General features: G+C 37.8%; 1 protein-coding gene across 5 annotated transcripts in view; it reads right to left on the minus strand.

The window, feature by feature from the left end:
• Positions 1-24,050, minus strand: part of NTNG1 (netrin G1) — a 307,008-nt gene that overhangs the window by 146,180 nt on the left and 136,778 nt on the right. The window lies entirely within an intron of this gene.

Here is a 24,050-nt window from a genome sequence, read left to right on the forward strand (position 1 = left end):
TCTGTGTCTCCCTCTCTCTTGTCCCTTCCATGCTCAGACTCTGTCTCTCCCTCGCTCTCTCAAAAATAAATAAACATTAAAAAAAATTAAAACAAAACAGGGAGGGGGACAAAACATAAGAGACTCTTAAATATAGAGAACAAACTGAGGGATTCTGGAGGATTGTGGGTGAGGGGCTGGGCTAAATGGGTAAGGGCCATTAGGGAGGACACTAGTTGGGGTGAGCACTGGGTGTTATACATATGGGATGAATCACTGGATTCTACTCCTGCAATCATTACTGCTCTATATGCTAACTAACTTGTATGTAAATTAAAAAAAAATAAGTAACTAAAAAATAAAAACAGGCATTTTTTGGAGTAAATTGCAAAATGTATTTGCAAGCAAATTTTTAGGAAAACACACAAAAACATTTCATGCCTGGGGCAAATTTGGAGGAATGTGTCAAAACCACTGAACAAGAGAAGGTGGGGATCTGGGGATTTCGGCTCAGCGACAATTTATTCCATTCCATCACCTTCCTGCCTAAGATACTTCATCCAAACCACCTTGGAGAGGTTGCAGCAACACGAGCTTTACCAACACTGAGAATCGTGATTTAAACCATCCCAGCATCAAATCCCAGCCTGAAAATATTTGCTGCACTCCTACCATAGCAATCTGGGTAGTGTCCTCCGAACACTAAACTCTCCATACAAAAAGGAAATTTGCCACCTCCTGCCACCAAGGTGTAACATATAGTATGCACTGTGGTAGTATATAAACTTCAAGGTGCATAAGAAATCCCTGGTGAGTCCAGTCCCCACCCATCAGGAATGCCACTTCAATAGATTGGGTGGACCCGGAGACTAATATGACAATTACCCTAGATGAATCTGAGCAGATGAACTCTGGACCACACTTTGATAAACCCTGGTGTAATGTTTCTAAGAAGCATGGCTCTGGGCTAGATCTGCTTAGGTTTGAATTCCAGCTCTACCACTTAGCTATTATGTAAGTTTGGACAAATGAATTGACTTCTTGAGCCTTGATTTCTTCTTCAAATTCAATATAATAATATGTACTTCATGATATTAACTTGAAAAATTACATAATGCATGTTAAGTGTTCAGCATCTCCTTGACATGCAGTCAGTGCTCCATAATTAGTAGTTAGCAGGGGCGCCTGAGTGGCTCAGTCGGTTGAGCGTCTGACTTCAGTTCAGGTCATGATCTCACAGTTGGTGAGTTGGTGGGTTTGAGCCCCATGTTGGGCTCTGTGCTGACAGCTTGCTCAAAGCCTGGAGCCTGCTTCATATTCTGTGTCTCCTTCTCTCTCTGACCCTCCCCACTCATGCTCTGTCTCCCTCTGTCTCTCAAAAAATAAATAAATGTAAAAAAGTTATTAAAAAATTAGTAGTCAGCATTAAAAATGCTCCTCCTTCTGTATTTCTTGACTCTGAGAATGACACCAAATTCTTTTACGTCCTAAGCAGGAAACATGGGGATCATCTTTTTTCCTTTTCTTTCCTCAATCTGTTTACCAGCCAAGTTCTCTAGAACCCATCACTACAGCTTTGTTAACACTGCCAATGCCTTTTTTAGTTTTTTAATGTTTTAAATATTTAAAAACTATTTTTGTCCTGAATTACTGTAACAGCTTCCTAAACGAGCTCTCTCCAGATTACTATCCTCTTACAATCTATTCTCTGTGTAGCTTCCAAATCTACTTTTATCATGCCCCCTTCTTAAAGCTCCTTAGTGGTTTCCTATTACCTTGAGGGCTACAATTCAAATTCCTTAGCCTAGCTTGTATGATCCTTCAAGATCTGGCCTCTGTGCTTTTTTCTTTTTCATTCACTCATGTTCACACCTTATGAGTCAATCACACCAACCCATGAGTGTTTATGTACATGACCATGCAGTGTACCATATGCATTATCATGTAAGTCATCATATTAAGTTCCAATTGTTTATTTTTACATCTCCCCCACTAGAGTTCTATGAGAAGAATTGGCACATAATAAGCAGGCAACAAAAATTTATGAATATAAGAAAAATAAAGAAAGCAGGAAGACAGGAAGAAAGGGAGAAAATAGGATAAATTCGGTTGGTTTGACAGTGTGGAATAAGATGGGAGAGATTTGGCCATAGGTTGGTGATTAGGAATCAAACAGACCACCAAGCTTAAAGAACTATCTAACTTCCTAAGTTGTAGATGAAATTGGTATGATGTAATATACTGGATAAAACAAAATAAAACCAGACCAGAAGCAAGAAGTCCAACTCCAAGTGCAGAGTGCCTGTGTCTGTGATTGATATAGTTACTGGGACTTCTGGTGAGGTTGGAGGACAAAGACAAATAGCATGACTACAATCATGTCCCAGTCCTTTCCTGGTGTTTATTTCATCTTCATTTTTCTCTATCAGTCACAGCAGTATTTCTTCTAGTGGCTTCAGGCTTAAGATCTCTTTTCCTCATCCCACCTTGCTACACTTATCCAGCCTACGGCATCCTTCTGAGTTTACAGGAGTGGCTGAACCTCAAGAGTTTGATTGGGCAATTATGGAGAATAAAATAAAAATTGAGGGAAGAAGCAGTGAATGGAGAGGTTATAATTTAACAATGTCCAGGCATGGGCATGGTGCCTGGTGCAAATCCTTGGAAAATGTAAGATGTGGTAAGAGGAAATGGGGGCCGAACCAGGAAGCAGCATCTCTGTTGGAAAAGAAGGAAGTGGTCTTCGTTTATTGTGCTGCAGCTTACGCAGCTCCTAATTACAGAGGTGTGCAGAACTCTACCTGGCTCCAGAGGCTGGCTCATTAGGAAACTAATGAAGCTTACGCCGCAGAGCCACTCAATTACACTAGCTGCTTCTTAGGCCTAGTACCTAATTTTGTGTTTGAAGCTTTGCATTTCTCTTTTTAAAAAAGGGTCCCCAGAGCTGTAGAGGCTCCAGGCTCACAAAACTTGGTCTTACCATGGTCTGGGCCATAGGCAGTGTATTTTCTGGGGCTCGCTGAACTAAAACAACTCTCCTTCCTTCCTTCTTTCTTTCCTTCCTTCCTATTTCTTCTTTTCAATTGATTTCCTTCTCTTTTCTCCCCTAAAATGTTCTTGTCTCAGCATTTCCAACCTTGAATTAAATTTTCTCTATTATTTTTGCCCAAGTTCACACGTGAGGGGTGTGTGGATATGTGTGTGTGTGTGTGTGTGTGTGTGTGTGTGCCTGTAACAACCTAACAATATTTATTATATTCACACTTTTGGTGTATTATCAACAATAAGTGTAATTCATTTATTTGTAAGGCTGAAGTGACTGTTAGCTTACCAGAGCTACCGTCGTGAACGAAAGTAAATTAAATGACAAAAAGTATCAAGCAGCTATCATGCGCCAAGCATTATGCTAGATCTTAGATCTTATAGATTATCTTATGATAAGGTTGATTCTTCCTTATCAGCTTTAATCAGATAAAATTAAGGAAGGTGTATCAGTTTGAAAAAAAGAAACTGTATTAAGAAGGCTATTTTGGGTAGCGGCTAATACCTGCTAAATGTATGGTTACAAAAAAGTATAAAAGTCAGGCAGTCAGAATGAAAGACAGTAGGCAGAGTCTAAGTTTTCAAAGATGTCTCAGATTTGCATAGGTGAGGAAGGCATTCTCTTTTTTGGAATGAAGAAGGGATTGATGATCATTGAGGGGCTTTATATGTATCCTCTCATTTAATCCTCACCATTACCTATAAGGCAGGTGTTATCTTAATTTTACAGATGAAGAAACTGAGGTTCAGAAATGTCATGGAATCTATTCAAGATACATGGTAGAAGTCTGTCTGTAAAGACGAAGATGAACCTAATGTTTGAGAGGCTGGAAGGTGTGAGGAGAGAATTTTAAATATACAATGTGAAATTGATTTTAGAGGGTACTAAAATTAGGAGAGGAGTATTTGTATGCGATTAATTGGAGAAGAAAAAGCCACTAGTGGTTTTCAGGGCAAGTGACCCGTACAAGGTTAGCTTTCTTCATTAGTATTCCAGAGTCCTTTCTAGAGAAAACATCATGTTGAGTCCAATATTAGAAGTGAATTCAATCAAGTCATGAAGAAGAATCAAAAAGCAAGAGTTAGTCAGAATTCTCCGAGTGGCACGCAAATCCTTCTGGACACACCTTATTTATCTTAGTATCCACCCCAACCCCTGGCACACAGTAGACAGTCAATATATGAGGAGCATACAAATGAATGTAACACAAGCTGCTTCTCTAGCTTTTCTGTTTAACAAAATAAGAAAATTCTCAAAATTGAAGAAGAAGCAATTATATGTCTTCTAATTCAACTATCTGCTGTGTAAATCACTTCTGGGACTTCAGGTAAAGAAGAAGCATGACTTTTGATTTTTCTCTTTATCTAGAGAGGTCTGCCCAAACCTCAAACACTAGTTCACATTTCACCTTGAGAGATTCATTATGGAATCGGAAAGGGTCCAGAACTGACTCAGGGCCTGATGACTCTATTGCCGCTGAAGTCAAGGGTGGGGACTAAGACAGCCTCAGAAATAGTGGAATGTAACAGGAACTGCAGTGTGGGATATAATAAGGAGGGTAGACGGAGGTAAGGAAGGCTGCTACTCCTGCTTTAATAATGGAGGTGTGAGAACCAGGAACTGGATTAAACCGAACAGAAAGGTAATGGAAGAGTCAGCAGGAATTAGATTGACTGGAAGCAGAGAGCAAAGGAAAACAAAGAATCAATGATGGCATCGAGTTTAATGCCTCCAGAGAGCAAAAATGGTGGTGATAAAGTTTTCGACTAAAACTAGTAGAAGACTGGGACTCTTTTATTAGCCCATCACAGCAAAGTTGCATTTGCAAAATGTTAGTGTGACATCTAACGTTACTGAAAATCAAGAAAATGCCACAGAGAGTCTATTCAGAATGTACAAGACATTTTATTTATTTTTTATTAAAAAATTAAACAATTTTTAGTGTTTATTCACTTTTGAGAGACAGAGAGAGACAGAACATGAGCAGAGGAAGGGCAGAGAGAGAGGGAGACATGGAATCTGAAGCAGGCTCCAGGCTCTGAGCTGTCAGCACGGAGCCCTGTGCGGGCCTTGAACTCACAAACCATGAAATCATGATCTAAGCTGAAGTCGGACCCTTAACCGACTGAGCCACCCAGGTGCCCCACAACAAGATATTTTAAAGCGCTCCCTGCTCATCTCTCTCTAAATAGCCCACATGCATACTTACTGATCGCCAAATATTTTCTACCTAACTGTATGTTCCTATTAGCTGGTCCCAAATTTGGTCTTCCCAGGCTTCCTCATCTGTCTTGGTTTCTCATCCTTCCCTTCTTTATTTTCTTTTAGTTGCTGCTTCTTTTATTGCAAATCCAGCCATTCTCCTGCCTATTACTCGAGTTTATAAAGTGAAAGCCAAGGATCCTAGAGAGCAAAACAGAACCCTCAGGAGCCAGTGCAAGAAGCTGTGAATATTATTAAGGAGCTAAGTGGACCCAACTGCATTTTAGACCAGAGGCTAGGGCTGGGAACTGCAATCTGAGGAATGAACAAGGTATGCTATCCTCTCCAAAGTAGTCCACAAAAGAGTAAAAGGCCAACGATAAACACTCAAGAGGAAAGAGCTTGAGTGGAAGTGTGACCAGGGCTACGCATTAGAAAGTAGAAACCAGTAAAAATAGGAGCAATAACTTAAAAATAAGCCCTGTTAGCTGCAAACTAGTGATGCTTGGGGGTATTAGTGCTGGACAAAGAATCAGCATTTTCAAGCTTGGGCATTTGGAACAAATAGTTAATCTGTCAAGGAGTATCAGCTTCTCCCATGGTGAAGATGAGCATATGTAATAAGAAAAGTAAGGAATACTTTCACAGCATTTTTGTCAGGACTAAATGAGCTTATAAATAAAAAGAGTTTAAGATGGCCCTTGGCCCGTAGTAAGACCTCAGTACATGTCAGCAACTACTATTATCATCAACATTGCCACCTCTATGACCCTTACAACTTGTCATCTCAGAAAAGCCTCCTTTTTAGGGTCCATTATGCCACCAAATAATTCAGCACTCAGTTCTTCAAAGTGGGCTGGTAAAATGGAGGTGTGAAAGTTAATCTCTTCATAGAATGCATAGGATAAATCAATCTCTTAGGGATGCAGGTGCACAACTACCATTCCTATTATTTACAGGATAGCTTTACAGGGTCTCAAAGTGCTCTTCGTGACAAATATAAAAATACCTTCAGATGGCTCTTATTTTTAAAAGATTTTTTAATATTTATTTATTTTGGAGAGACACAGAGATGGAGTGCGAGCGGAGGAGTGGTAGAAAGAGAAGGAGACACAGAATCAAAAGCAGGCTCCAGGTTCCAAGCTCCAAGTTGTCAGCACACAACCTGATGTGGGGCTCGAACTCATGAACTGTGAGATCGTGATCTGAGCCAAAGTTGGACACTTAACCGACTGAGCCACCCACGTGTCCCCCCAGATGGCTCTTATTGAATGCAATGTGTACCTCTCGGGTTCAGACTTACTGTAGCAACCAAGGTCAATGTAAAGCAATCTGAGACTCCTCCCAACTGTACAGCTAACTTGGAATCCAGTGTAATAAAATTCGGATGGGAAGAGGACAAGCCTGAGATTGCATCCATCCTCTTGAATTTATGAGAAGAATCAACCTGGGGAAATTATCTAACTTTTCTGAGCCTCTATTTGCTCAGGTATACACTAGAGACTACATCTCACTACCAGGTAAAGACTAAAGTATCCAACACATTAAATACACACGCACGCACGCACCATAGAAAGTGAAATAGAGCTGGCAATAGAGATTCATTTTCTTCTTCTTTAAAAATTTTTTAAAATATTTTATTTATTTTTGAGAGAGAAAGTGAGACAGAGTATGAGTGGGGAGGGACAGAGAGAGAGGGAGAAACAGAATCCGAAGCAGGGCCCGAATCCACAAACTGTAAGATGATGGCCTGAGCCCAAGTCTGACACTTAACTGACTGAGCCATCCAAGTGCCCTGAGATTCATTTTCTTCTACTTCTATCCATTCTGTCTTCTTCTTTTTGTTTTTAAATATTTATGTTGATTTATTATCAAGACAGAAACAGAGCATGACTGTGGGAGGGGCAGAGAGCGAGAGGGAGACACAGAATCTGAAGCAGGTTCCAGGCTCTGAGCTGTCAGCACAGATCCCGATGCAGGGCTCAAACCCATGAACCTTGAGATCATGACCTGAGCTGAAGTCAGACGCTTAACCGACTGAGGCACCCTGGCACTCCATTCTGTCTTCTTTTGAATGGTTCACACCTATGTTTTCCAATATGGTATCCATGAACCCCATGTGCTTATTTAAAAGCACCTAAAATGTAGCCAGTAGGCAGTCCAAAATGAAATGTGATGCAAGTCTAAATTACACACAGGTTTTCACAGACATAGTCCATAAGAAACAGAGAATATTGAATACCTTATTAATAATTTCATATTGATGCATGGTAAAATAACAATTATTTTGGATATATTAGGTTAGATAAAACATTAAAATCTTGTAAGTTAATTTATTTACTTTGAGAGAGAGAGAGAGAGACACAGAGAGAGAGAGAGTGAGCGAGCTGGGGAGGAACAGAGAGAGAGAAAGAGAGAATCCCAAGCAGGCTCCACACTGCCAACATGGAGCCCAAGTGGGGTTCAAACTCATGAACTGTGAGATGGTGACCTGAACTGAAGTCTAGAGTCTGACGCTCAACCCACTGAGCCACCCAGGCACCCCATTATAATCATTTTTACCTGTTTCTTTTTACCTTTGATGAGTTAAAAGTTACTTACATGGATGCATTATATTTCTATAAGATAATACTGGTTTAAACAATCGACCAGATGTGATGAAGGAAGCAAACATTTGGCAGTGAATGTTTATGTGGTCTTTTCTACTTCTCATAGCCTAGAGTGTAATGGCTTTTGTCATTGATGATGATACGCACTTGAGGTCTCTTTTGGGCAGGCATCCAGAAAGGGGAATTAAGCACCCCCCCACAAAATAACATTAAGATTAATAATAATGATAATAATAATAATAAGCAATATAAGTATGAAAGGGCATGGAAAGCACAGCCTGACCAACTGGTGAAAACAAAGCCTAAGATGAGAAACAAAATGACAGGAGTCTTTGAAAAATTGTCTGAGCCTTGTGTTTTTCATGATTGTGAAGGCTAAAGACAGATCAGCCACAAGGACCAAAATAATCTTTAAAAATTACATGAAAAAAATGAATTGGATGCTAAAAATCAAACTGCAACAAGTATGCATCTTTGTGCCTCCAGAAAGGTAATTAGAAATTCAACTACAATATCACTAAGTAATTCTAGAATTTGGGAGTGTAAGATGGAATTACTCTATCTGGAGGAACCTCTTCTGGACCCACCATGTAGGTTATTGATCAACTTCCCTAGAAGAAGGAGTCCATATATTTGGTCATACATGTGAAAATACCATTTAGTTAGAGCTGGTTTTACTGGCTTATAACCCATATTTGAATTAATAAACATAAGTCAGGGCTCACTAGATACTTGAATGTATACACAAGAAAAGAAATAAAAATTTAATCTGACCTCCAAGAAAATGAAAAGGCAATTCAATATCCTTGAGAATAAAAAAAAAAACAACCAACCTTTAAAATGCCAGAAAGAAAAAAAAATGTGTGATCAATAGTGCCAGATACTCAAGAGAAGATAAGGAGCAAGAAAAATCTTTTGATTTGTCTTGAAAAGGGTTGTCAGTGACCTTGGAAATACTTGTTATGATTGAGTGTTGAGTCAGAGCCATTTTACTAGAGAATGTGGAATGCTAAAAACAAAAAGGGAGGCAGAGGTTCAAAACACTCATTGAAGAAGTCTGAAAATGAAAGCAAGCAAAATGTGATAGCTTAAATGGGGAAGGATTAAGTAATGCATTTCTAAGAATGATCAGCGTTTGTTGACAGGAGTGCAAAGAAGCGTAGCACAAAAAGAAAGAGGGGTTAAGTGTGAAACTAAGTTGCTAGTACCTACCCTCTAATTTTGGAAACAAAAGGTATCTCCTCAATGCAAAAAACTTATTGGCTAGATCTTTTTAGTGAGTAGCCAAGATGCTTTACCACTAGAATTATTGGATGAATGTCTCCTTTGTTGCTCACCTTCTAATTTCATTAATCTGCTGTGGTTAACGCTCACTAACAGGAACCAATATAAGGATTGATTTTAAGCAATTTCAAATCTTCCTCAATATTAGTTCAGGACCATATCAGCGGAAAATTTACTTGTCCTGAATGGATTGCACCGGTCTACTCAAGTGAGTTCAGAACTGGGAAGTCAGAAGATATTGAATTTTAAATATTAGATTATTTTATATTGGACTTTGGATCTAATATTAGATATTAAAGTGTAAAATCACATTGTCCTTATTGCTAGCCTTCTTTTTTATCTTGCTGCAGGACCAGTATTGTTTTAGTACAGTATTTGATGGCTCATGAGCCTACAGGGTAAGGGAAAATATTTACACTATTTACTGACTGGTGGACCACTTAAGCTTTAAAACAAATGTTGCCAAACTTCGAATGCACTAATTTATTAATATCTGATGGACAAATCATATTTTACTATTGTAGCAAAAGAAATATCAAACAAAATTAAACAAATCCCAAGCTAACTTAAAGAGGTAATCAGTGTGTTTGTGAGTCATTTGTAGTGTTGCTTCCAAAAAGAAGCCGACACCATAAAAAAAAAAAAGTAGTAAACAAAAACAAATCAAGAAGAAAATTATGAGGATCTAAACTTTAAGACCAAAATAGGCCAACACTACTTTTCAACTATACTATTATGACATATGTCAAGAATAATCAGTATTAAGAAATACTTAAAATTGGGGCACCTGGGTGGCTCAGTCAGTTAAGTGTCCAACTTTGGTTCAGGTCACAATCTCGCAGTTCCTGAGTTTGAGCCCGTGCGTCGGGCTCTGAGCGGGAGCCTGTGTCAGATTCTGTGTATCCCTCTTTCTCTGTTCATGCTCTCTCTCTTCCTCAAAAACAAATAAACATTTAAAAATGTAAAGAAATAGATATACCTAAAATTATTGAAAGCAGAAACAAAGCATCCAATTTTAGATCCTCAAATGAAACACAAATATCTGATTTTTATTGAACTGCAAAAACAGCCCGTTTCTTCAGAAAAATATCCAATGTAATTGTTTAAAACAACAATAGTAGAAGTTAATATTTATTGTGGACCTATTATGTGCCAGCACTGTTCCAAGTACTCTATTTCAAATATTCCACATGTTTTAAATCATTTGACTCAAGATGAACCTATGAGGATTATACTGTTATCCTAACTTTGCTGATGAGGAAATTGGGATTTAATTGCCGTGCCAAGGTTGCATAGCTAATAGTGCAGAAGGTGGAGAGACCAAATCTAAGTTGTTGCTGTTGGGTTTTTTTTTTAATGACCAAAATACCGGTATACTACAGTAGTTCCTGATAAAAGCTAACTTATACTTTGTTTGAATTGCTGATACTCATATCCCCCCTATAGCAAGGGTTTAAAATATTTTTCTTGTAATGGTCAGGTGCTGGTCAGGTTAGCAGTCATCTGGTTATCATCACTGGAGTACAAAGTGGGGGCTGGGTCTCAGGAATAAGAAACTTATCAAAATAGGTGTTCCCATGCATGATCAAGACTAAGCAGGAAAAGTGACTTTGCAGTGGGTGCCAAATTGTGAAGTAGATCTATTTTAAATCCCTTTAACCAATACCAACATTCATCCTAGAAACAGGAGGGAAGCTATGCTGGCAAAGTTTGCCAAAAGCCGAGTTAGACTGGCTGCACGGATAAGAGGAAAGGAAGCTCAGGGTAGGATTCAAGCAGAGCTTTATTCAAAAGAATATTAGGTTCTGGGCACAAAGGGAAAAGGATGGTCCTAGAAAAGGAGACAATCAGTGAGGTGACAGGAATACAAAGAGGTTAGGAATTGGTAAGCCAGATCTTTCTAGATTTATATGGGAACCCCATGAAAAGAATTGGCAAATAGCAAGCAAAGATGATCTTCAGGAAACTTGAATAGAAGGGGGTTTCCAAAGGGAAACTTGGAGGAATACTAGCCCTATAGTTGCTCTCTCTTGTAAGGACTCACAAAGGGTCATCTGTATTAAAGACGAGAAGTCACATGGCAAGGAAACTTGTCTAAATTTTAACTTAGCATTTCCCAAACTTGACAATTAAACCATTTCTCATGCTTATTATAATGGCATTAAGCTAACCTTGCATAGAATAGACTCTGGGAAATGCTGAAATGGACACCGTTAATAAGGGGGTACCAAGTAGCCCATTAAGGAAGTCGAAGAAAATACTGAACATCTACTTGTGTTATCCTGTCCTTTAAAATTTCTTGTTTTGCTATGTTTCAAAATGTACAAAATGTATTCCATGTTTATATAAGTGAGCATACTAAGGACACATGGTCCTAACTCCACATCAAGTGGGTTTGGACATAAGCAGGAGATGGATAGACAAGACCACTTTTCTGGTGAACATTCTCTTCCAGAACGCAGTCCTAGCCTATACAGACGGGGAGGCTGATCTTTATTCTTTCTCTACTTCTACTTCTTTTGGTGTTTGTCCAGGATGAATTCCAGACCCCAGAGGACCACAGTCAGCTGTTGAAAGCTGATGGTGACGAAGAGCAATGTCAACTTAAACAGTACTCTCAAAGGTGAGAATTTTTGTTCCATCAGAGTAAATATGAAAATAAATCTAATCAAAACATGGCATTTTCTTGTTTTCTCACTTTCTAAAGAAAAGAAATAAACCAATAATAGGTCTATATTATAATACTGTCTAAATAGACACCAAGGTTACTTCTTTTCTTTCTAATACTGATATCTACTTTGGGCTTAATAAAGGGTTTTAATTACCAAAAAAAATCTCTTTTTAAAAAAAAAGTTATCTCAAAAAGCCTCCAGCTTTTAGGTAGAAAAAATTAAAAAGAAAAGAAAATCCATTCAGTTACTGTAGTTATTTGGACTTACAAAAATTCCTTTTTCCCTGAAACCTTTCAAATTCCCTTTAGTAAGTTTGCTGATGTGCATTTTATTTTATTTCATTTTGTTATTTAAAATTTTTTAATGTTTATTTATTTTTGAGAGAGAAAAAGAGAGAGAGAGAGAGTGAGCAGTGAGGGGCAGAGAGAGATGGAGACATAGAATCCGAAGCAGGCTCCAGGCTCTGAGCTGTGAGCACAGAGCCTGACATAGGGCTTGAACTCATGAGCTGTGAGTTCATGACCTGAGCTGAAGTCAGAAGCTTAACAGACTGAGCCACCCTGGTGCTCCTGTTGATGTGCATTTTAAAAATATAATCTGGATTCTCAAGAATATTATTAACCTTTAAATATTAAATTGTATCAAGTTACTAAATCTCAACATTTTAATGTTGAGCTGACTTCTGGGTACCAACAAAATGTGAAAGTAGAATATAATATCTGTTAACTTTTGAGATACAAATATAACTCCCAAATTTAGAAAGAAGTAGAGCTTGATCTGGATCCTTAAAAAGAAAACAAAAAAACAACTACCAATATAATTCTGAACATCACAAAACAGATGTAACCACTGCTTCTAACTTTAAAAAAATGTAAGGGTTTATGATTCATCATAGTTTATGGTTTCATGTACATGGCTGTCTGAATTATAACCATCATTTGGATTTGAGGTCACAGATCCAAACAAAGCCCATAGGGGCCAGGCAGCAGAGTCAACCCATGAAGTGCACTGAGTGCAAAAGGAAGTGAGTGTTGGGGTCCCAGTGAACTGGGAAACTAGAGCAACTGATAGGTCCATCAGATGGATTGTTGCCATTTAAGAATTCAGATCTGACTCCGCCCCAAATCCAGACCTTAGGACATCTCTTAGTATTTAAACCTGACACACTGTTTAAAGAAAACATTGCATGTGACAGACCCAGCACATACATAGACAGAATTGAAACGCAAGCCCTCAGTGTGTAACCTCTGCCGTAGCAACGTGCTTCCCTTTGGCAATCAGTAATTGTATCTAATTATCTTTGGAAAATCAAATATCATTGGCTTCAGATGCACCTATGTTTAAGTCTGCATTCTTATTTTGCCACATACTAGTTCCGGAACTTGGAACAAGTTACCGATCTTCTCCAAGCCTTCATTTTTTTCAGCTGTTGCACAGGAAATTGGTAATGAAGCCCCATTGTGATGAGAAGTAATATTAACAGCCTGACTCTCCTTTAAAGTTGACTACATTCCTTTTCTTTTATTTCCTACCAATGTTGGTAATAATGGGAAACTTGCACGGCCGTGTGTGTGTGTGTGTGTGTGTATGAAGGATCTATATATCCATAATGTTGTATTTTGTTGTTGTTGAGGTCATACAAAGTAAAAAAAAGGTAGAATAGGTTTGGACCATGTTCTATCACTAACTTATTACATGCTTCTTGCTAACATATTCAAGTCTTTTGGGCTTCAGTTCCTTATCTGCACAAGTGTGAAGTGAGCACTTATCCTAAAGTCATTCAGAGGCAGTGACAGAGTGATGATGGCTTTGGCCAATGGAGTCAGACTGCCTGGAGTTGAATCTTGGTTCTGCTACTTATGAGTTGTGAGATATGTATCATGTTACTGATCTTCCGTGTTTTCCGTTTCCCCCTCCGTGAAGTGAAGATAATAAGAACACCTTACTTTTAAGAAATAAATAAGATATGTAATGCCCTTCAAATAGTGCCCAGAACATAGCAAATGCTTAATAAATAATAGTTATTTCTATTGCTCATAGAATCTAAGAAATGCTACTGTATGTATCACTAAAGTAGAAAAAAAATTACTTCAAGTTAAATTGTGACACATGCTTTCTTATTAGAATTTTTATTTTACACTTAATAAAAATGGTTTCTTGGCTTTTTTTTGCATCACATGCTACACTTATGCATATATGAAAAGAAAATTATAAATTTAATTGGTTAGATTGACTTTGTTGAATCAGTGCTTTTCTACCCAATATCATCTTCTGATTAATGAAGAGCATTAGGAATGCATTATCCCCTCTCCCTCTATTCCTGCTCCTTCTCCTTCATCTGATTTGTGAAGACTTTTCATTTAAAAATATTTCCAAGATGCACATTAGTAGGGAGAACCCCCATATACCCATAATGCAAGGCGACACTCAACAAAGTGCTTTTACCATCTGCAGCACTTTTTCCCAAGTCACTCACATATATTTTGCAACTTCTGATGCTTACATTTTCTTGGTCTTTCTAGAAGATGCAAATAGGAGCTTTGTAGGCAAGAATTGGGACTGATATTCTTTCCTCCTATTGCCCTCAAATGGTTTGTTTTTTGAAACATCAAGGTGCTGCCCTTATTCAGTCATGTCAACAAGAATCCAGCCAGGTTTGTGCAAGGGCAGGACATGACAGCTATGTCACCACTGCCACCTGTCATACAGCAATTGTAGGACATAATTGATTATAAGATGCATCCTGATTTCAGCGATGTTAAAATAGGGTGGGGGGAGTGCAATTTAGGCTTGATGCAGTAGAATATTATCATAAAATATGACCCAGAGGATATAAGACCCTTTTCTTGATTTCTTTTCAGTGACTTTAACCATTTGTTAACAACTTTGGAAAAACATGTTCTTGGGTAACATATTCTCTGCTCTATTACACATCTGAGGATGTCTTTTTATATGAACAACTCATGATTTCTCTGCAGGAATGCTAGAATTAATCTAACATGCAGATGAGGCCCACGAAGAACAGTAATGATAACTCCTGTTGAAGAAATCTAGATTTTCTGCCCTGAAACTTACAGAATTCATCATGATCTTCTTCTAGAATTTATAAATTATAACAAATTTAGAAATTTATGTCATTATCCGGATTACTATTATTACTTGGGCCCACGATAAACTATTTCAGCTGTTACTTTTTGGATCTTTCCCCCCACCCCAGAATTCTAAAATACATGTTATTACATCTTTAAGGATTAATTTTGATCCATTTGTTGAGTCCATAAGTTTTGTCTTCATGGCTGACCTCTATGCCCATTATATTCTGCCTCATCTTTTAAACCTATGATTTCATTTTCTCAGTATTCTGGGTATGGCTGATTTGATTATCTGTAATGTCAGGTCTGCTTTTTACTACTTTCAAATAAGATTTTTATTTCAGTTATTGTCATTTTCATTAGGTAGTGTGCTCTTTTTACCCAGGCCTGCTTTTCCTCAATAGAGACAATGTCTTCTTTTATTTCATTAGGAATAAAAAGAAGGTAATTTCCAAAACCATGTCTTCTATTTCATGAGATAGATCAGATTTATTTCGGAACCTCTGTAATGTGGCTCTGTCTGTGTGACAGAATTGCTGCTCTTTTTCACCTCTGAGATTGATGTGTTGATATTTCCATCATGAAAGTTAAGGTTTTCTTCAGATGTCTTGAGTAGCAATTGTTGTTTTGGGAAGAGATAGATATGATCCTGCCATCTTAAATCTCAATCAGTGGTTCTTAAATATGAAAGCACACAAGATTCACCTTGAGAGCTTCTAAGAATGCAGAGTCCAGAGCTTTTTTCCCAGTGGTCTTGATTCAGCACAACTGAAGTGGGGTGCCAGGAATTGGTATTTGTTAAATAGTTAATACGAGATTTTCAAACATACACAAATGTAGAGGAATCATATAGTGAACCACTCTGTTCCCATGATCCAACTGCAACAATTATCAATAGTTTACTCATCTTGTGTCTTCTATCAGAAGCATCCTTACTTTTTTTTCTGTTTTTGTTTTTTTTAGTTTTTATAGTATTTGCTACACTAATTTAGAACATGTCACAGACATCAGTCATTTCACTTTTAAATCTGTAGAATGTATCTCTAAATGATGAGAACTTTTTTAAAAAAACACATAACTGCAATGACATTATTTCAATGAAAGTCACAATAATTCCTTAATATCTCACATTGCATGATTGCATTTGAATTTCCTCTTGTGATTAAAAAATGTCTTTCACAGTTCGTTTGTTGCATCAGATCCCAACAATAGACAGAAGTTGCATTTGGTTATGTCTCTTATGTTGAAGCAGCTATTCCTAAAATTTGTCCTCTAGAGCCTGCATAAGATGCTGGCATAGGATCCTTCCAGAAGTAAAATAGTTTCATTCACAATGCAAGAAGATCAGGAAGACAAGGTTTGTCTTCTAGTCCTGATGAAGATGGATATAGATTGATTTAAGATGTGAGGCAAGGAACACCTTCCAGGGGTGCTCAGAGAAGGAACTAGCAGTTCAGAATGGGCTGTAGCACAAAGGACACTTGCTATTCATCCCTCATGCTATTAAATGATACAGTATATCCAATGTGCTTAGGGTGGTCTAGCATATGGTAAGCTCTCAATAAATGCTAGCTATTGTTAGAATTACTCAGTTGGACACAAAAAATAAAGTTTAGAAGCCTGGTCAGTAACTGAACCCCCCTCCCCCAAAAAACTAATTAGCATTTCAATGTCTTTTATGATTTAATGCAGAGTTTAATCTCAGGTGGCAGAGGGTAAGTGCAAGAGAGACAGCTGAATGGAGAAGTGGATTACTGGTTCAATAGCAAAAGCAAGGCAGGGCCAGGAAGGGCAACACAGGCAATGAATAGAATTCTTTATGGTGTCCATACCTGTCCCACTGGTATTTCAAGCACAACAGAGACACGACTTAATTCTCATTAGGTTTTACATATGCTGCTGACGCGTCTTTATTTAGTGTCTCACAGGTAGTTTAAGCGGAGTGAGGAAGGTGGAATGCCACAATTAATATACAACACTTTGTGTTTTCCAGGCACTATGCTAGGGATAAGTGATGGGAAAACGAATGAAATTCTTGCTCTCAAGGAGCTCATGGCCCAGTGGCAGAGAGGTAAGTGAGAATTTATAAAATAATGAGACTTTATGAGACAATGTGATAAATCTACTGCAGAAGGGAGTGCAAAGGTCTGTAGAGATAGAAAATAGGGCACGCTTAGCTTGGCCTGGGAACAAGGGGAGCTTAGGTAGGGTGACCATATAATGTATTATCTAATGCCCTGTGAGTGAAAGGTGGTGCTAATATTAATCACAGGGAGATGGCAGCTGTAAACTAAGACTATCATTGACAAACCAGAATGGATGTTCATCTAGATTAGGCCAAACAAATCTTTATAAGTCAAGTGATCTATGAGCTCTGATGGAGAGAACAGAGTCGCCAGGGAAGAGTGTCTTCCAAGTGCAGGAAGAATGCATATCAGGACAGAGATGTGTGAGAAACCGAAGATGGTTATGGGTTCAGGACATAGCTTAGAAGTGGAATAGTGCAGAACAAAGGATGTAGGATGGGTAATGATGAAAGAAGAATCTAGAGTTAGGGCCAGGCCATCAGAGAACAAACTAAGTGGACAAGACTAAATTTTATCTTTAAAGTTATTGGGCATCATTAAAGGGAAAGTGCCACAGTTAAAGTTGCATGGAAAGATAACAGTAAATAATTTTACTAAAGTTCTTGCCTATCATGTACATTTCCAAATTTGATGTTTCAACAACCTGACGGTATGCATATGGCTATCCCTATTTCACTGTCACGTACAATGAATTGAATAATTTGCCCACAAGAGATGGAACTGGCAAATGTAAGTGTATCTCATCTAAATATAGGTGCATCTACCTCAAAATCTAATCTACACTCAACTGTGACTGCAGGTTTGAAAGCACTGTGCTGAGGAGCCAAGGGAGCCCATTGAAGTGTCCACTGAAATCCAGAAAGAAATCGTGACAGCCACTACATGTGGAAGAGGCAGAAGAGTGATCGAGGACAAAATAGACATGCCATACAAAACGAAATAAAAATCACAGGACTTGGTTTGTTGAGTGAGTAGTAGGGGCAATAAGTAGATTCGAAGAGTCTAGATTTCTAGTTTGTATGTCTGAGGAAATAGTGATACCATTCACCAAGATGGCCAATTCACTGAAGGCAGAAGTTTTATGAAAATTCAATGGGTTTTCTTTTAGGATGTTGGTATAGGATTATTGAGTAGTTCTTCGTAATGGGATATATGAAACTGGTATTCGCCATTGAACTAATAGATCCATGAAAACAGATAATATAAAATGGAAAGATCAGAAGGTTGAAGATGAAACTTGGGTAATACCACCATTGAGAGGATGAGCTGAAGCAGATAAGAACATAAATGTGACAAGGGTGCCTGGGTGGCTCAGTCTGTTGAGCATCCAACTCCAGCTCAGGTCATGATCTCACCATTCAGAATTCGAGCCCTACATAGGGGCTCTGTGCTGACAGCTCAGAGAGGCTGGAGCCTGTTTCAGATTCTGTGTCTCCCTCTGTCTCTCAGCCCCTCCACCGCCCATGGTCTCTCTCTCTCTCAAAAATAAATAAACATTAAAAAATTATTTTAAAAAGTGACAGAGATAGATGAGCCAAAGGGATAAGAAGAAAATAAGGAGAATGACTCAAGAGAATAGCAAGTTTTGAGAGAGCAAAAGTGGTCGACAGGGACAAATATTGTAGTAAAGTATACTAAAGCTAAGATATTAAAGTATCTTCTAAATTAGGCAACTAGTAGTCCCGTTTGGGGACCTAAACCTAATACTATATCTTTGTACTTGTTACATGCAATACTTGCTGAAACACGTTTGAATCTCTATTCTTTCATCTCATTTGAATCTCGATTCTGTCATCCCTTACACTAGCTGTGTTTTTCTGCTTTGTGTCACCCATACATTTTATACATTAGTATCTACTTTATATATATACATATATACATATATATATTCATAATAGTGGATACAATTCATTAAATGCCCATGATATCCCTGGTTCTCGGTATAAATTATCCTCTAATTTACAAACAAACCGGCAAAATCCATATTCTCATCTTTATTTTAAAGATATAGTAATACACTTGTGGAGAAGAACACTGGGTGTTATATGGAAACCAATTTGACCATAAACTATTTAAAAAATAAAGATAAAGTAATAGAGTGTTCCCATAGCTATAATTCAAAGAAGGGGGGAGAAAGCTAAGTCGGGCAGACATTGAGGCCTGCTCTCTATGTACTTACACCACGAGCCCACTGTTCCCTTCAGGTTTCAACTGCATTAAGCCCATTTTGGATGCATCTTCACCATGGCACAGAAAACTAGTGGCAAACAGCAAAGTTATTTAATGGTTCCATTCCATGGAAGAAAATGGATTATTTAATCTACTGCAGAAGCAAGAAAATCTGCTAATATGAAGCAAAGTACAGATGGAGATACCCATATCCACAATGAATGAACAAAAAGAATGGACCAAAGGCACAGGTAATGAAGCTTAAAATAATCACATCTAAAGGGAGCCAGAAGAAAAGAAACAGGGTTGGGTGAGACCTACAGGAAAATCAAAGTGACACAGCTCGCTCCATTGGGCTCCTTTTTAAAAAGGCAAGCGCACAAATGATTCTTCCCGCACATCCAGCCAACTCTAATGTAATTACACAACTGCTTCCTGACACGAAGAACCGAACACAGTGCAAAGTCCACAGGATGATTTTAATTAAAAGTTATTTTCAAAGGCAAACATGAATGGATTTTACAAAGGGCAAGTAAAAATCAGATGTGTAAGTGTTGCGAAGATTTCACTTATTGGGTGCACTTAGGTTGACACTATTTGGGATGAGAGAACTTCTGACTCCCACGGGGTCCGCTTCATTTAATATGTTGGAACACCCTGAACTTCAGGTGAACTCAGCCCCATAGCACATTATGTTTCAAGGTAATGTTACAAAACAGGGGATAAATAAATGATACCAATGAAAACATAAGGAAAATGCAGAGGGGTTCCAAATGAACACTAAACAACCATGAACTCTCACTAATCTCTGGAACTCTAGAGGAAAAGCACAAGTACCCAGCCCTCTTCAACGTGAACCCATTAAACTGATGACTTTTTCAGATCACCTGCTTCATCTAATCTTCATCAACCGCCATATATAGGAGTCTGGTGTCACTTCTTAAAATATGCCCTCCCCCTGTCTAGCAAAGGTGCTATTCCTGACTTACCAATAACAGCACGGATGTTTGGGGTTATTTGTTTAATAGCGTGTTGGGTGGAGTGGAAAGAGGTGGGGGGAGACAATTTACTCCTTTCCATTCATGCTTCAAACTGGCCCAGCCTTGGTTAGACATATGGCAACAAATGGGCATGCAGCCTGCAGGCACATGACTGGCTAACCAGGGAAGTCCCTGGGGACGCTGTCTGGAACTCTGGCCTCATTAACACCATGCTTTAGCCCAAGGATTCTCAAATTTTGCTGTGATTGAGAATCACAGTTATTAAAAATGCAAGCACTTGGATCCCACCTCAGTCCTACCAAATGAAAATCTCTGGAGGTGGGGCCCTGGCATCTCCGCTGTCCTCGGGCCCCACAGTTGACTCAAACACACATCACAACTGCACAGCCCCTGCTCTGGCCACCGGGCTACACCTCGTGAGCCAGGACTCTGACTACTCGCTGCGTGGCAGATGGTGCTGGCCGACAGCAGCTCTGTCCTGGTGGCCCACGTCCTGGCTGCTGCCTGTCTGATTTACATCTTCTTTTCAGAACCCTTTGTCTGCTTTCTACCATTTGGAAATGAAACGAAACAAAACACAAAACTGGTATACTTTAAGAATTATGAGAGGAGAAAAAATTACCAAAGAAAAAATTGCACATAATTGTAACATTCTGAGATAACCACTCTTAATGCTGCAGTCAATTATTTTCACTGTATATTTAGACAGTTACAACTGTCCTTTTGTGGAATCATGTGCCTCATTAAAAAAATAATAGTTTTTATTGAGAGGTATGTGCATTGCTCTAAGTACTTTATATTCATTATTTCATTGAATCCTCATGGCATCCCTGTAAGGAATGCACAAGTATGTCCCCTTTTATAAATTTTTTTAAAAATGCAGCCTGGAGAAGTCACAGTAGATGGGGGAAGTGCTGGTTCCAACGCTGACACACGGTCTCTTGTCTCATTCTGACATTTCATATATATATGTGTGTGTTTCAAAGACATTAAAGACACTTTGTAATAACATGTATAATGATCGCAAACTCTTCTACTTCAGGACTCTACCATTTGCTCACCCAATGCTTAGAATCCAACTATGGATTGTAAATTGCTCTAATGCTGCAATATCTTCATAAATTTAGCTTTATCTGTGTTTCCAATGATTTTTTAGGAGAAACTCTTAGAAAATGAATCAGCATGTCAAAGAGTATATATATTTTAAAAACATAATTCTTAGTGCACATTACCAAGTTGATTTTAATAGAAAACTAGGATATATTCTGCATTCTTTTTTTCATCTGCCCTGGCTAAAATGCATATGGTAAGCATTTCTCATTTTTCCTGATTGTAAATAAATCCTAGTCTTTGCCTACATTTCTGATTATTTCTTTAATTCCAATTCTAAAAGTGGGATTGCTGGATCAATGGGTACACATATTTTAAAATCTGTTAATACGTATGGTATTGCTAAACTGCTAGAAAGATCACAATGCTACTCCCACCAGCAGGGAATGTGAGTGACCGTTTCTTCACACCCTTGTCAACACAAAACAGTTTGTTTCTATCTGAATTTTTAAGAGCTGAGGAAGTAAAATAGCTTTTCACATGTTTATTGACCTGTTGCTTTCCTCTTTCTTTTTTTTCCTTGTGAATTTTTAAATTTATGTTCTTTGCCTTTACTTTTAAAAAGATCTGTAAGTTCAAGTCTCTTTCTTATTAATTATTTATTTGAAAGAGTTCTTTATATTAAGACTATTAGTTCTGTCAAATCCATTGCAAAATGTCCCCAGTTTTTCTTTTGCATATTTCTTAGGAAAGTTTTTGATGCAGTGCAGTTTAAATTTTAATATGGTCATGTCTATCAGTATTTTCCTTTATGGCATCTACCTTTGGTTTTATATAGAATTTAGAAAATGTATTCTCACTGCACTAAACATAAATATTCACATATATTTTATTTTATTTATGGCACCATTTAATCTTTAAATCATGTGGAACTTCTTTGGTGGAGGGTATAATATAAAAACTCTAACATATTTCAAGTAGTTAGTAAATTACATGAGCAATATTTCTTGAAAAATTTATTTTCTCCCTATGTGAAATGTTATTTTTGTATTTATGAAAAAGACCCACATACGCACATACATATACATTGTGTAAACACATGCACACATGCACACACTTATTTATATACATATAAACCACTTAAAAATATCTTGCACATGTAATCAATATTTTAAGAACCGAATTCATTGATTCGTCCATTTGTTCATTTATTTATTCAATGCATATTCATGAATACATTCTACTTGTAAGCACATAATTAGATGCTTTAAACTCAATCTAATTATTATTGACAAGGAAGAGGTCTTACCATTTAATGAGAAGTTCTACTTTTCTCTAAATTCTATAGCACTCATGGTCCCTTCTGTTCATTAGGCACTTAATCATCTCAAATACAACAGCAGATCTTATTTAATTCAGACTGTTTTGGTACCCCTTACAATGCTTCAGAAATGTGTGCTTATGGTACACCTGGGTGGCTCAGCCGGTTGAGCATCTGACTTTGGCTCAGGTCATGACCTTGTGGTTCATGAGTTCAAGCCCTGTGTCCAGCTCTGTGCTGACAGCTCAGCCTGGAGCCTGTTTCAGTTTCTGTGCCTCCTTCTCTCTCTGCCCCTCTCCCCCATCTCAAAAATAAACATTGAAACACTTTTAAGGGAAAAAAATGTATGTTTATATGCACAGTACACTTCTGAGATAAATTTATTCTCTTAATTGAAAGTTAAGCGTAAATCACTTACACTAATTTTGCAAATGAAGCATATTCAAAGGAGTTAAATGACTTATCCAAGATCATACAGCTATTCAATGATCATGTTAGGATCGGAACCCTGTTTTTTTAGCTGTCACTTTAAGGACCCTTCTGTCACCACATTTTTTTTCTGGCATTTTACTTGGCTCTTCTAGATGGGCTACTCTTCTAAAAATCTTGGCATGAAAGCAATGCCAGTGGCTTGTAAGCCACGAGTGAATGTCAAATCATGAGGCAACTCTCATGGACTGTGAAACAATTCTGTTCTATCTTTTAATAGGTGTATATATAAGCATTCTGTTTCTGGTTGACTAAGTTATTAGTAGTAAGGAAGAATTAAATACACAAACTGAAAAATTAAATACATATGGCAAAGAGATAATGCTTGTGAAAGTAAATATAGAAATGTTAAGGATGGTTATATCATATGTTGGGGTCAACACTTTCTCAGTGGAAACATATTTGAAATTATAATTGTGTTCAGTGAGAAAAATGACTTCATATGAAAATATTCCTTGCTTTCCTTTTAAAATGAATGTAGAAAAAATCAATTAATATAAAAATCAATTGAGTCTAAATGTATTTGTTTGATAAATTACATTATGATATATGTACCAGGGAATCTATTAATGAGAATCTGCAAAGAATGTTCAACAAAAGTTTTCTGAATGCTTACTCTATCCCAGGCTATATGTAGTATTCATTATATAAGAATGAACAGGATACATTACCCTTCCTTTGTGAAATTTACAGTCTCTTGGGAAAGAAAAGAGGTGACTAGAAGTGTAGTAGATATAAGAAAGAAACGCTCCAAGGCTTGGACTGAGAAAAGACTCTTCTGGAGAAGTGATGTTAAAGACTGAAAAGATGCGTATGAAGAAGCTTGAGGGATTAGAGAAGTTGGGGACAGGGAAGAACATTCTAAATGTGGACATTTTAAGAAAAGGCAGAAGGCAAGGAGTGGTATTATATGTGAAAAGTTAGCCAAACTTTATGAAGCTACAGAATTAACATCAACCTCTCTATAAAATAGGATCTCGAGGAATATAAGGAGTATAAAAGGGAGGAGGCTTTAAAAAAAAGTGTGGTTGAGGGGCACCTGGGTGGCTCAG

This window comes from Suricata suricatta, chromosome 8 (assembly GCF_006229205.1).
Source record: "Suricata suricatta isolate VVHF042 chromosome 8, meerkat_22Aug2017_6uvM2_HiC, whole genome shotgun sequence".
In the NCBI taxonomy this organism is placed as follows: Eukaryota; Metazoa; Chordata; class Mammalia; order Carnivora; family Herpestidae; genus Suricata; species Suricata suricatta.